Here is a 13501-nt window from a genome sequence, read left to right as displayed (position 1 = left end):
AGAGAGAGGCCGAGAGAGTTGGAGAAAGGGTTGACGAGCGAGAGAGAGAGTTCGAGGTCCGACGGAGTGCTTGCCGGAGTGTCGCCATTCAACGTGAAGGCCGTGTCGGAGATATTGAACCCCTCCAGCCGGTTCCGTTTCACGGCACCGCAGCTCTGACGTGGACCGCTCGAAGCGAACACGACATCGTGTTTTGTCCGTTCCGGCCCAGCGACTTAGGGGCGCGTTGAAGGTCTCCCTTCGTCCGACCTACTTCCGCCCCTGTCCCGGAGTGCCGCCGCAGTGCCGCCGGAGCATCGCCGGAGTGTGTACTGTTCGGTGGACCAAATAGAGGGGTTTTTCGGGTTGTCACTCCCACCCACACCTTAGGCAATCGTCTTTGTTCCAACCGCCACACGTCGTCTTCACTCAAGGTTGGTTTTTTCAGTGGAATGAATGTTTAATACATGGATGATGTTGTTTGTGGATGGATTTGGTTATGTATGATACGTCTCCCAAGTGGATGTTGTTGTGTTACTGATTTTTATACATGTTCTTTGGTCAATCTTACATTGTTGCTGTCATTTTGTTGGATTGGTAGTCATGGAAATCAATAACGAAGAAGGTTACAAGAATGTAAGTATATTTAATATTATCAAAACTTTTAAACTTTCTTTGAAAACAGGGTATGATGGTTTAATTGTTTGAAAATGAATTGTAGTTACGGTTGCGAGCATGGAGTGACACAAAACCGATAGTGGACCTTAATTCCATACTATGCGACAGTGATAGGACACGTATCGAAATGAATCCATTCAAGTGGTGTCTTTATATGAACAGTCCAATTGACTTCTGCACTCCTTTGTTCAAGGAAATGGTTAGACGTTGGGTTTGCCGCAACGAATCTTTTGTTTTGAAGCAAACAATGGTACCATTTACAGTTGCCGATGTTTGCATGGGTTTAGGGTTGGGTGTTGGTGGTTTAGATGTAAATTTTGATGATAACTTTGATGCTGTTGTTTGTCATCAATTTTCGTCAAAGTCATTCACTGTAAAAGATGTCATACATAGGATAAAGTTGTTAATACAAAATAATGACATGGATGTTGATTGTGTTTGTCGTTTGTATATTTTAGTTTGTTTTATTGTTTTCTACTCTCCTAGACATTCAAAGGCAGTTAGTAACATGCCTTTTACAGTATTAGATAACATTGATAATTTGTACGAATATAATTGGGCAAAAGCTGTGCACACATTTGTGGTAAATAGTTTAGGAAATTCGTCAAGGATGATAAGGCAACGTGACATAAGGGACCTAGGTCTTATGTCAGAGACATACCTTTGTCTTCATCATTTAAAACCTTTCACCTTAGCCTATGATCAAACCTTTCTTCTGCGTGAACTACTAATCTTGAAACATCCAACTAAACTTGACTCTGAATCATCCACTTGATTATAAAAATTGATCATCTCCTTCAAATTTTCCACTTAATCCTAAGATCCTAACAATATTTCATTCTTCTTCAAAGACATCATGTTCTGCTTTATCTGATATCTTCTCGAATATTCTCATTCTACTTCCTTTCTTGATACTTATTCCCCTTAGTCCACTATAGAATTTCCTATTCCTTTCTTAACTTAAACTTTAGGCCATCCACCACTTTCTTATTCAGATTCCAACCATCACAGATACCTAGATTCATGTTACCAAACTCTATTACAGCTTCACTTTGTTCCTCACCAACACTTCCCTTTCTTCTGACTGCTGACGTTACTGATATACTAAACCCAACTCATTTCTCAAACCTTGCTACAACCATGCTTATCCACAGCTTCTCTTAATCTAATCTCTGAACTTCTTTCGAACGATATAAGATCTTTTGACTTTGTTTCTTGAAATTTTCTTCACTCATAACATTACTCCTAAACTCCAATACCTTCACTCGCCCTCCGAAGCTTAACTTTTAGTCTTCTAACTCCTATCTTGCAAGAACTTGTCTCAACAGCTTAAATCAATTCCACTAAAGGTATACAACTCAAGTTGTCCTTGAATATGCATTCCTCTATTACTAATATAAAGCACTTACACTACCACAAAAGCAAGAACAAGACAACAATTACTACAGGAAACAACACTGAAACTCTAACTCTTTCTTACCTCAAACCTTCAGAATTAAGAAAAGAAAATCATCTATGGTAAAAGTCATGAGTGTGCACCCTCATTACCCTTATCAAGACATTTTCTGTTCTTAAAACTTCTAGTTAGATAAACACCTTACTATATAGACACGGGGGAAATGGTAAACCATATCATTTACACTCAATTCTTCACAGAGAAGACATGGAAAACCCACAACACAGAGGTCATCCTAAGGATGAACTGCTCTGATACCATTAATGTAACATCCCAAAAATTCTCCCTTTAAAATTCAAAATTTAAAGGTTTAATCCTTTTCGACATCCCTATTTATGTACGAATGTCTCAATTGGGTCCTCGTTTTTTAAAGTGTATCAAAATGGTCCCTAATTTTGAAAATTGATATCAATTGAGTCCTTTCCGTTAAGTTGGCTGGACGGCGTTAAAAAAATTGATGAGTGGATGCTGAGATGACGAACGAACGCTCGTCCACCAGCGAACGAACGCTCGTCCACCAGCGAACGAACGCTCGTCCACCAGAGAACGAACGCTCGTCCACCTCTTACTACTGGACGACCGTTCGTTCGGTGGTCGACGAGCGTTCGTTCGCTGATGGACGAGCGTTCGTTCGCTGGTGGACGAGCGTTCGTTCGTCATCTCAGCATCCACTCATCAATTTTTTTAACGCCGTCCAGCCAACTTAACGGAAAGGATTCAATTGATATCAATTTTCAAAATTAGGGACCATTTTGATACACTTTAGAAAACGAGGACCCAATTGAGACATTCGTACATAAATAGGGATGTCGAAAAGGATTAAACCAAATTTAAAATATTGTAATAATACAATTACATTAACATCATGTAACCTCAACCTTAAATCTATACATAAGTTTTAAGCTCATAGTTGACTGCAAAGATATCATTGAATCCCTCTAATCTGTTCTTCCAAATCTTCCTTCATCTACACCAGATCATGCGATAATCCTTCCTCTGCTCCCGTAAAACAAATACGTTATACGATCTTCGCAAAAATATAATTTTCCGACACAAACAAACAAATAAGGGTGAGCTAACATGCAACACTGCAATTAATCACCGTCCAGAACCGTCCGGCCATTCGGCCCCCAGGCATGTATTGGACTTATACTATTCGACCGTTTGGCCTTAGGTACGTGGCCAAATTTGGCATGCAACATGCGACCGTCCGGCCTCGAACTTTCGGTCGTCCGTCCAGAATTACCAGGACCATCCGCCCCATTAAGACCAAGCTGGCGAAAAAGAGTGTTCCTCCGAGAACAACTCTCAGCTTGGTTGGGCCACGAAGCAAAGGACCGTCCGCCCCATTAAGACCAAGCTGGCGAAAAAAAGTGTTCCTCCGAGAACAACTCTCAGCTTGGTTGGGCCATGAAGCAAAGGACCGTCCGCCCCATTAAGACCAAGTTGGCGAAAAAGAGTGTTCCTCCGAGAACAACTCTCAACTTGGTTGGGCCATGAAGCAAAGGACCGTCCACCCCATTAAGACCAAGCTGGCGAAAAAGAGTGTTCCTCCGAGAACAACTCTCAGCTTGGTTGGGCCATGAAGCAAAGGACCGTCCGCCCCATTAAGACCAAGCTGGTGAAAAAGAGTGTTCCTCCGAGAACAACTCTCAGCTTGGTTGGGCCATGAAGCAAAGGACCGGCCGTCCATAACTTAGCCAAATCTGGCATTCAGCAATCAATCGCCGGCCGTCCATAACTTAGCCGAATCTGGCATTCATCATCAATCACCGGTCGTCCATAACTTAGCCAAATCTGGCATTCAGCAATCAATCGTCGGCCGTCCATAACTTAGCCAAATCTGGCATTCAGCAATCAATCGCCGGCCGTCCATAACTTAGCCGAATCTGGCATTCATCATCAATCACCGGTCGTCCATAACTTAGCCAAATCTGGCATTCAGCAATCAATCGTCGGCCGTCCATAACTTAGCCGAATCTGGCATTCATCATCAATCACCGGCCGTCCATAACTTAGCCAAATCTGGCATTCAGCAATCAATCGCCGGCCGTCCATAACTTAGTCGAATCTGGCATTCATCATCAATCACCGGCCGTCCATAACTTAGCCAAATCTGGCATTCAGCAATCAATCGCCGGCCGTCCATAACTTAGCCGAATCTGGCATTCAGCAATTAATCGCCGGCCGTCCATAACTTAGCCAAATCTGGCATTCAGCAATCAATCGCCGGCCGTCCATAACTTAGCCGAATCTGGCATTCATCATCAATCACCGGCCGTCCATAACTTAGCCAAATCTGGCATTCAGCAATCAATCGCCGGCCGTCCATAACTTAGCCAAATCTGGCATTCAGCAATCAATCGCCGGCCGTCCATAACTTAGCCGAATCTGGCATTCATCATCAATCTCATCTCATCCTCCAACTTCCAGGTAGAGTTGTGTGTTATACCATCCCAGATGACCTTGAATCGATTGACAGTTCGTCCTCAATCCTTACTACTTGCACTTAAACTGACAAATCCTTTCTAGCTTGCACACTCTTAACTCCAAACACGCGAGAAGGATCAAACACGTATTTCTCAGTTAAGATATATAGAACACTGGATGCACTAGTCAACCTTGTCTTTAACTCTTAGAAGCTAGTCTCACAATGGTCTGTCCAAACCAAAAGTTGATCCTTCCTAGTCAGTTGTGTTAACGGCGCCACAACCAGGGAAAAGCTCTCAACAACACGACTATAGTAGCCCGCTAAACTCACGAAGCTCCTAACCTCAGCAACAATCTTAGGTCTCTTCCCACTGAAGTACCGATTCCACTTTAGCGGGATCTATAGAAATTCCTTTAGCTGCACTTACGTGCCCAAGAAAAGAAACTTCTTTCATCCAAAACTCACACCTGGACAGCTTTGCATACAATCTTCTTTCTCTAAGTACTCCAAGCACTGTCCTGAGGTGATCTTCATGCTCACGTCTAATAAGTCATCCGCAATTGCTAGGTCTACACGCTAACTCTCCTGCACCGCATGATCTGAAACTTGAGTCGCTTCCATAGATGACAACACTAAGAAGCAAGTATCATTTCCCAGGAGGTCTTGCCTCCAGACACCGATCGACAGAGACATACCTTTGTCTTCCCCATTTGAAACCTTTCATCTTACCCTATGCTCAAACCTTTCTTCTGCGTGAACTACTAATCTTGAAACATCCAACTAAACTAGACTCTGAATCGTCCACTTGCTGATAAAACTTGATCATCTCCTTCAAAATTTCCACTTAATCCTAAGATCCTAACAATATTTCATTCTTCTTCAAAGACATCATGTTCTGCTTTATCTGATATCCTCTCGAAATTTTCTCATTCTACTTCCTTTCTTGATACTTATTACCCTTAGTCCACTATAGAATTTCCTATTCCTTTCTTAACTTAAACTTTAAGCCATCCACCATTTTCTTATTCGGATTCCAACCATCACTGATACCCAGATTCATGTTACCAAACTCTCATAGCGTCATCCTAAGGATGAACTACTCTGATACCATTAATGTAACATCCCAAAAATTCTCCCTTTAAAATTCAAAATTTAAAATATTGTAATAATACGATTACATTAACACCATGTAACCTCAAACTTAAATCTATACATAAGTTTTAAGCTCATAGTTGACTGCAAAGATATCATTGAATCCCTCTAATCTGTTCTTCCAAATCTTCCTTCATCTACACCAGATTATGCGACAATCCTTCCTCTGCTCCCGTATAACAAATACGTTATACGATCATCGCAAAAATATAATTTTTCCGGCACAAACAAACAAGTAAGGGTGAGCTAACATGCAACACTGCAATTATAAAACATGCATAAATGCTTTGATATAAACATCATATAAAATTTATGTCAAACATCCTCATACCATCATACCACAGTTTCTACTCGACACTCATCCGGATGATACGTTGATGAGCGGTCACGGGAGGTTATGCACTTGTGATGACTTCTACTTTTTTTTCTTACAAATACACTTCCAAAATAATTCATACCACTCACAAGGTTAGTCCCCTCACTATGTCCAAAACCAGCACATAGACTAGGACCTCCTGCTCCTCTCACCACATAATTCATCCTTCTCTACATGAGACTGGATGATTATTAGAGTATCAGGATAATCTCCAACTACGGGACCCTCAACATCAACATACACACTAATACCATAATTTTATAAAATCTCTCCATGAGATTCATACCATACTCATATCCCTCAACTCACATTACACCTCTACAAAAATCTTCCCATAATAATCATTTCGTGATCAAATGCACAATTTCATATCAACATAATAAAATACATTTATCATAGTAATTTTATCACGTCTCATGCATTCACATATTTTCGTTTCACATGAATTTACCTTAGAGTATATATATATATATATATATATACAAAACACATTGCACACTTAAAATAAGAGCAAAAATAACCATGGAACCGAACCATGTTTACTACCACTATTTGAACGAACACTATTTGGACGAACACCATCTGACCGGACGCTAACTGACCGAACGCTATTTGGTTGAATATTATACGAACCCCATTGGACGAACGCTCACTATAGCACTAGGAGGAACGCTCGCTATAAGACTTAAGGACGAACGCTCAAAATAACTGTTAGGGACGAAAGCTCAGTATAACACTTAAGGACGAACGCTCACTGATACAATTAAGGACGAACGCTCAAAATAACACATGGACCAACGCTCACTATAACACTTAGGACGAACGCTCAAAATAACTCTTAGGACGAACGCTCACTATAACACTTAAGGACGAACGCTCAAAATAACACTTATGGACGAACGCTCACTATAACACTTAAGGACGAACGCTCAAAATAACTCCTAGGACGAACGCTCACTATAAGACTTAAGGACGAACGGTCAAAATAATCCTAATGGACGAACGCTCACTATAACACTTAGGGACGAACGCTCAAAATAACTCTAAGGACAAACGCTCACCATAACATTTATGGACGAACGCTCACTGATACAACTAAGGACGAACGCTCAAAATAACACATGGACTAACGCTCACTATAACACTTAGGACGAACGCTCAAAATAACTCTTAGGACGAACGCTCACTATAACACTGAAGGACGAACGCTCAAAATAACTCTTAGGAAGAACGCTCATTATAACACTTAAGGACGAACGCTCAAAATCACACTTATGACGAACGCTCACAAAACCAAGGACGAACGCTCAAAAAAACCAAGGACGAACGTCTTTTGACTCACCAAAATTGGACGAACGTGCATTCTGCAGAAATTCTGCAGAATCGCACCAGAGTCCAGAAAACCCAAAAAAAACCCCATTGTTTCACCCCTCTTTCCCAGATTTACAACAGTATAATTCTACCATCACTCATACAGATTCATAGCTAAGAAGGATACTCTAAACATAACATTATTCATCAAATAATCATAATATGATATCAAACCTATTATTGCTACAATTTATATACCCAGATCTAGCTTCCCCTTACCTGGTTTTTCTCCAAGCACAACCATCCTACAGCCAAGCACTCTGGCCCGTTCGAAACGACGAAAACGTTCGGTTGAAATGAAGCCCTCTACTCCGCGGAGGCCATGGTAGCATCAGAGTTGAATTCCTATGGTTCAAGGTGCTGGAATTCTAGAGAGAAGCGAGAGAATTTGGAGATGAAGTTTTTAGAGTGAGGAAGAATGGGTTCCTCCCTGTGAACTCTCCATCCCCCCGGTGACCAAATGCTACCCCCTTCCCCTTTTCTCCCTTCCTCAATAATTGAAATCAATCATGCAAGAAGTGGGTGTCCCTACCACTAACAAAAATTTGAGGTCCTTACATATATCAAGTCCCTCTCATGGCTCCATTCTTTCAAACACTTTTAAGGTATTTTTCAAGAATGAGAGAATTAAACAATGGTTTTTTCTATGATATGGAAATGGACGACGAGAACCGAATAAGTAGTGTCTTTTGGGCCGATGCACGAAGTCGTGCAGCATGTGTAGATTTTGGTGATGTTGTGTCCTTTGACACAACCTACCTAACAAACAAATATGACATGCCATTTGCACCATTTGTTGGGGTTAATCATCATGGTCATTCAATATTACTCGGTTGTGCTTTGATTTCCGCAGAGGACACTACCACATTCACATGGCTATTTTCAACTTGGCTTAGATGTATGTCAAACAAGGCTCCTGAAGGTATCGTCACTGACCAATGTAAGGCAATGTTGAATGCCATAAATGTTGTGTTTCTAAACACAAAACACCGTTGGCACATAATGAAAAAAATACCTGAGAAGTTGCAAGCCTACAAATGCTATAAAGCAATCAAAAGTGAACTTAAGAGGCTTGTGTATGACACAGTCACTTCTGAAGAGTTTGAGTTAGGCTGGGCAAATTTGATGTCATGTCAAGGGTTAGAGAATAATGATTGGCTAAATTCATTGTATGCAGATAGACAACGATGGGTTCCTTGTTATATGAAACATCAATTTTGGGCGGGAATGTCAACTACGCAACGAAGTGAGGGCATGAATGCATTCTTTGATGGATTCATAAATTCAAGTACAACACTTCAACAATTTGTGCAGCAGTACGATAACACCCTACGACAAAAAGCGCAAAAAGAAATTGAGGCCGATTTTTCTTCAATGAATACGACTCTACCATGTGGATCTCAATCTCTTATTGAAAGACAATATCAAACCGAGTACACATAGGCAAAATTTATAGAAGTTCAAAACGAATTTCGGTCACGCATGAACTGCTTCATTAAAAACATGACAAAAGAAGCTAGTATAACTAGGTACACTGTTAAAGAAGACTTCATATGGGAGGGTGAGTGTCGTTCAAAATTTCATGTAGTAGTCTTTGATCCTGTGACAACCGATACTCACTACAGTTGCCAACTATTTGAGTTTAGAGGAATCTTGTGTCGACATTCGTTATTGGTCCTAGGGCAGGAAGACGTGCGTAATGTACCAACAAAATATGTTTTGCGTAGGTGGAGCAAAAACGTCCGTAGAAGACATACTCTCATTAAAGCATCTTACACCAATAACATTGAAGACCCTAAGATGCAAAGGTACCAAGCTTTGTGTAAGTGTTTCTATGACATCGCGGAGGTTGCTTGTGATTCTGAGACTGCATCTGATAAGTTGCTTTCGGATTTAAACTCTATAGGGAAAAAGTTGGATGTATGTACATCAACGACATTGTCGTTGGTCAATGATGATGCATCTGCATGCATGCACGTGTGCATTGTAATCAAGAGGTTGGACCTAGTGGTCAAATTGACGGCTTACTTGTGCGCAGTCCTGTAGCTGTCAAACGCAAAGGCCGACCGAGGACAAAAAGAATGCAATCAACAGTTGAAAAAATTACAAAAAAGAAAAAGTCCCATGCTACTAAAACAAAACATGCAAGGAATTCCAATGTCAGTAATACACACACATGTCGTTTGTTTTTATGTAGTTTTATTACTAATCAACTTTATTCATTTAAACCTTAACTAATACTATTATTTCAGGAAACAAGTAACCATGACATAACGCACGTCCACAATGTTCAGCAACTTCCAACTGAGGATATGTTTGAATCTCAAGTCACCCAATCAGAATTCATGTCTTTATTGACATCCGGAGAATACATTGTTCACAATGATGACTTCTCACCAAATACTTATACACACCTTTAACCCATGCACTGTGGGTATAAACTTCTTTTTTGGGGTATGTATACTGTTCAATATTATGTGTGTCCTTTCATTGAAATAAATAACATAAATTTATAACTTGGTTACATTTTTTTTTCATGAATATGGTTACTGAAGTATGTTTAATACCGAACCGTCTGTTCAATACCGAACGGTCAACGAAGATATGTGAGAGTGATGACCGAACGGTCTTGTGATGACTTCGCCGAACGGTAACCATGGAGACTGAACGTCCTCCAAAACAAGCGTCGACTAACGGGCAGTCAATCACTACCCACTGTTCAGTTGAAGCTTCCACTTAGGCCGAGTACTACAAACTGTGCGTCAACGAACGCTCTGCCAAACTCACTGCTGAACGACTTCATAAATGTTGTTAAGAGAGCGGTCGTTCGTAACGTTCATACCGTTCGGTCACGTGTACGGCCGTTCGTCCTTTAACCGTTGGGTTCAACTTTGGTGCATTTGTATTTCATTCGTTATGAGGTCGTTCGTTATCCATGGTAACCGTTCGGCCCATTGTTATGGTCGTTCGGTTTGTGCTTCCAATGATCCCTCTTTACTTATGCTTCACTTTTTACTTTAAACGTTCGTCTTCTGTTGTTGGTTGGTAGGACGCTTGTTATGTAGCGACCGTTGGCCCCATTCTTCGGACCGTTCATTTTTTCCTACAATGATGGGGTTTTACTTCTGCTTTACTTTTGACTTTTAACGTTCGGCTTATCTACTTCGTTGTTAGGACGGTCGATATTTGGCGACCGTTCCCTAATATCCTTTTTCGGAGACCGTTCGGTCTCAATGTTATTAGCGCTCCGTTTCGGTTTTTACTTCTGTGCACATAATGTGGTTTTTAGTGTTCTGTTCTCCATTTAATGTACCCCAACCACCACGTCAAAAACATTGCCACTATTACGACTCATTTATTATGAAATAAATGGTTATTGAAACGGTTCAACACATTTAGTGCTTCGTTGAACGAATTCAAATACCACAATACTTCTCCCAATGCCATTCAACGTTCTTGTAACGAAACTATTAATTTAGTCAACCAATTCAATGGACACGTCTCACGGTGCACTGTTCAAACTTTTCGTCAAACCTCTTCATTGTGTATATATATTTCTGGTTTAGGGTTCGCTAAATGGAAAGAGCCAAACATCTGGGTTTTGCATTTTGAAGTAATGGCTGCCTCAACCTCCGCTCAAACATTAAGAATCTTGTGGAAATTTGGATCCATCTACTTTTCCCATTCGGTAAGCATGTTCTTCTTAATTCATTTCTTGTCATCAAAGTGACCTTATACTTGGTTAAAACTTGTTTAGGACATTGGGTACGTTGATAGGCACTTTGATGCGGCCTTTCAAAATGAATTAGGACCCACATGGTCCTTGGTGGACAACAATGGTCACACACATGTGGTAACTTATAACATGGATACCATCAATCCTAGAATAACTAATGGTTGGGCTCAAATGAGAAACATATACCCTGAAAGATTGAACGATTCCCACATAAGCTTCCACTATGTGGGTAATAATACTTTTCATATCACCATATATTTCGGTGCTTGCTCCCGAGAGAGTAGGGAATCTTTCATTTATGATTCTACCAATTATCCTGATACCTCATTGTTTCCGGTGAAGTTGACAAAATCACAGTCACAGGGAAGTCATTTGGTACGTGGTTACTTCAATTTGTTTTTCGTATATACTTTTCATAAATTCCACAATGTGAATTACTTGATATTTGTTACTGCACAGGACTTGCAAATTGCGTTTGGGAATCTTATCAGGAGCAAAGGCTTGACACAGGTTATGCTCCTTGGACAGAAGGACGGCATCATGTGTAGTGTTTTGGTTTCTGTCACTCGCAATTCAACAAAGTTTGGCAAAGGATGGAAGGAATTTTGCACGGAATATGGGTTGAAGGAAGGAGACGTCCTAGTCTTTGAGGTTAACAATCTTGGAAATGACATTTTAGTTGAAGTTTATATTAATGGATGTCCCTGTACTGTTATACATCCAATCTCAGTCTAAAGCATAATCTACATTACGAATTCATGTTAATGTCTTTGAAATTTTATGTTGTAATGAAAATGCAATTATTACTTCTTTGTGTCAACCACGTTGGTCTACATACAATTGTTGTACTTGAACTTGATTAATTTTTACTTAACTTCATTTCTTATGGTCATATAAAATAAATAAATTTATTAAAACCATTGCAATAAAACATTTGTTGTCAAAATCATCACTAACATTTCCCATTTACTGAATAATATACTAGTAAATAATCAAAAACAATAATTTTTTCCAACATGAACTAAAATATTGTAACAAACAAAAGGTTTATTACTAATAATTTGTTAACCTTTTACACATCAAAACACATGCCCTAAGTCAAATATTGTCTTCAAAATATTATATATAATTATTCTACATAACTAGGACTTTAGTTCAAATATTTGGGTACTTATGTTATCAGTTTTGCCCACAGGGGTTTCTGAACTTGTAAAACATCTTTCTACCTCACATAAATGCCCATAAATGCCCAATAAGGTAGACTTAGTTTGACATCAATGTTTTCATCTACTCTTGTCAATTTAAAAAATAAAATGATGATAATACAGAATCAAAAAATAACGTGTGGGATCGTAGTTAATATGATTGGCTACTTACTTTATAACTTATGCACACTAGAGTGCACTACCTATTTCATAAACGGTTTGAACTTGTAATATTCACCATGATGTTGAAAATTATTATATTTTAATAAGCGTGCTAAATTATCAATAAATAAGACAACCTAAGTCCCAAAATTATGTTACAAAACAACAAATGCACCTAACAAAACACAAATGGGATCACCGTTCAATTAAGTGGGGACTAATGTTATTACTTTTGCTCACCACAGTTACCTTACTTCAACATGGACTTAATAAATTTGTAATGTTCAGTTTGAACAATGATGGTGTATGGCCAACAATATATTTCGATTTAATTTGTTTTTTATGATTTCCGGTGTAACAAAAATAATAATCAATTTGAAAACCATATTTCTATCGACAACCATCACAAAAACTCCTTTGTCATGCCTCAAATTCCCCATGAATACCATACAAACTTCATTTCAAAGAACTTGATTTCATGTTCATCCCACTTGATTTGAACTCCCTGGTTCTGTCATAAACCATTACAGACAACAAAAATGAAATCATCACAATTCAAAAAAGGATTCCAATGTTTTCAAAATTCAAACAACTATTTCAACAGGATTCCAAACATGATAACATTATCTAAAACTAAAATTCGTAATGTAATACAACTTAGTGAGGTACTCATTTTTTTCTTCTAACACCTGCAGTATAAGGACTTCTTTTTACGACACTCTTAAGCCGTATTCAGGGTTGCGCTTTCATACGATCATACATTGTGCTTTGTTGCATTTCAAAACCACCTTCAACCACCGGGGTTTGCTGCTGATGTTGAACCGGTGTACTTTGACAACCATCTTCACTTCCCCACAACGGTTCTTCCACAAAATCTTCATTCTTATCTTCATTTTTTGCTTCAACCAACTTTCTTAAATCGTTAAGACTACTTTGCATGTCTGCAATTACCCGT

The sequence above is a fragment of the Vigna angularis genome, chromosome 8, assembly GCF_016808095.1.
Source record: "Vigna angularis cultivar LongXiaoDou No.4 chromosome 8, ASM1680809v1, whole genome shotgun sequence".
Lineage (NCBI taxonomy): Eukaryota > Viridiplantae > Streptophyta > Magnoliopsida > Fabales > Fabaceae > Vigna > Vigna angularis.
The sequence above is the reverse complement of the archived record's forward strand: the minus strand, read 5'-3'. Positions refer to the sequence as shown.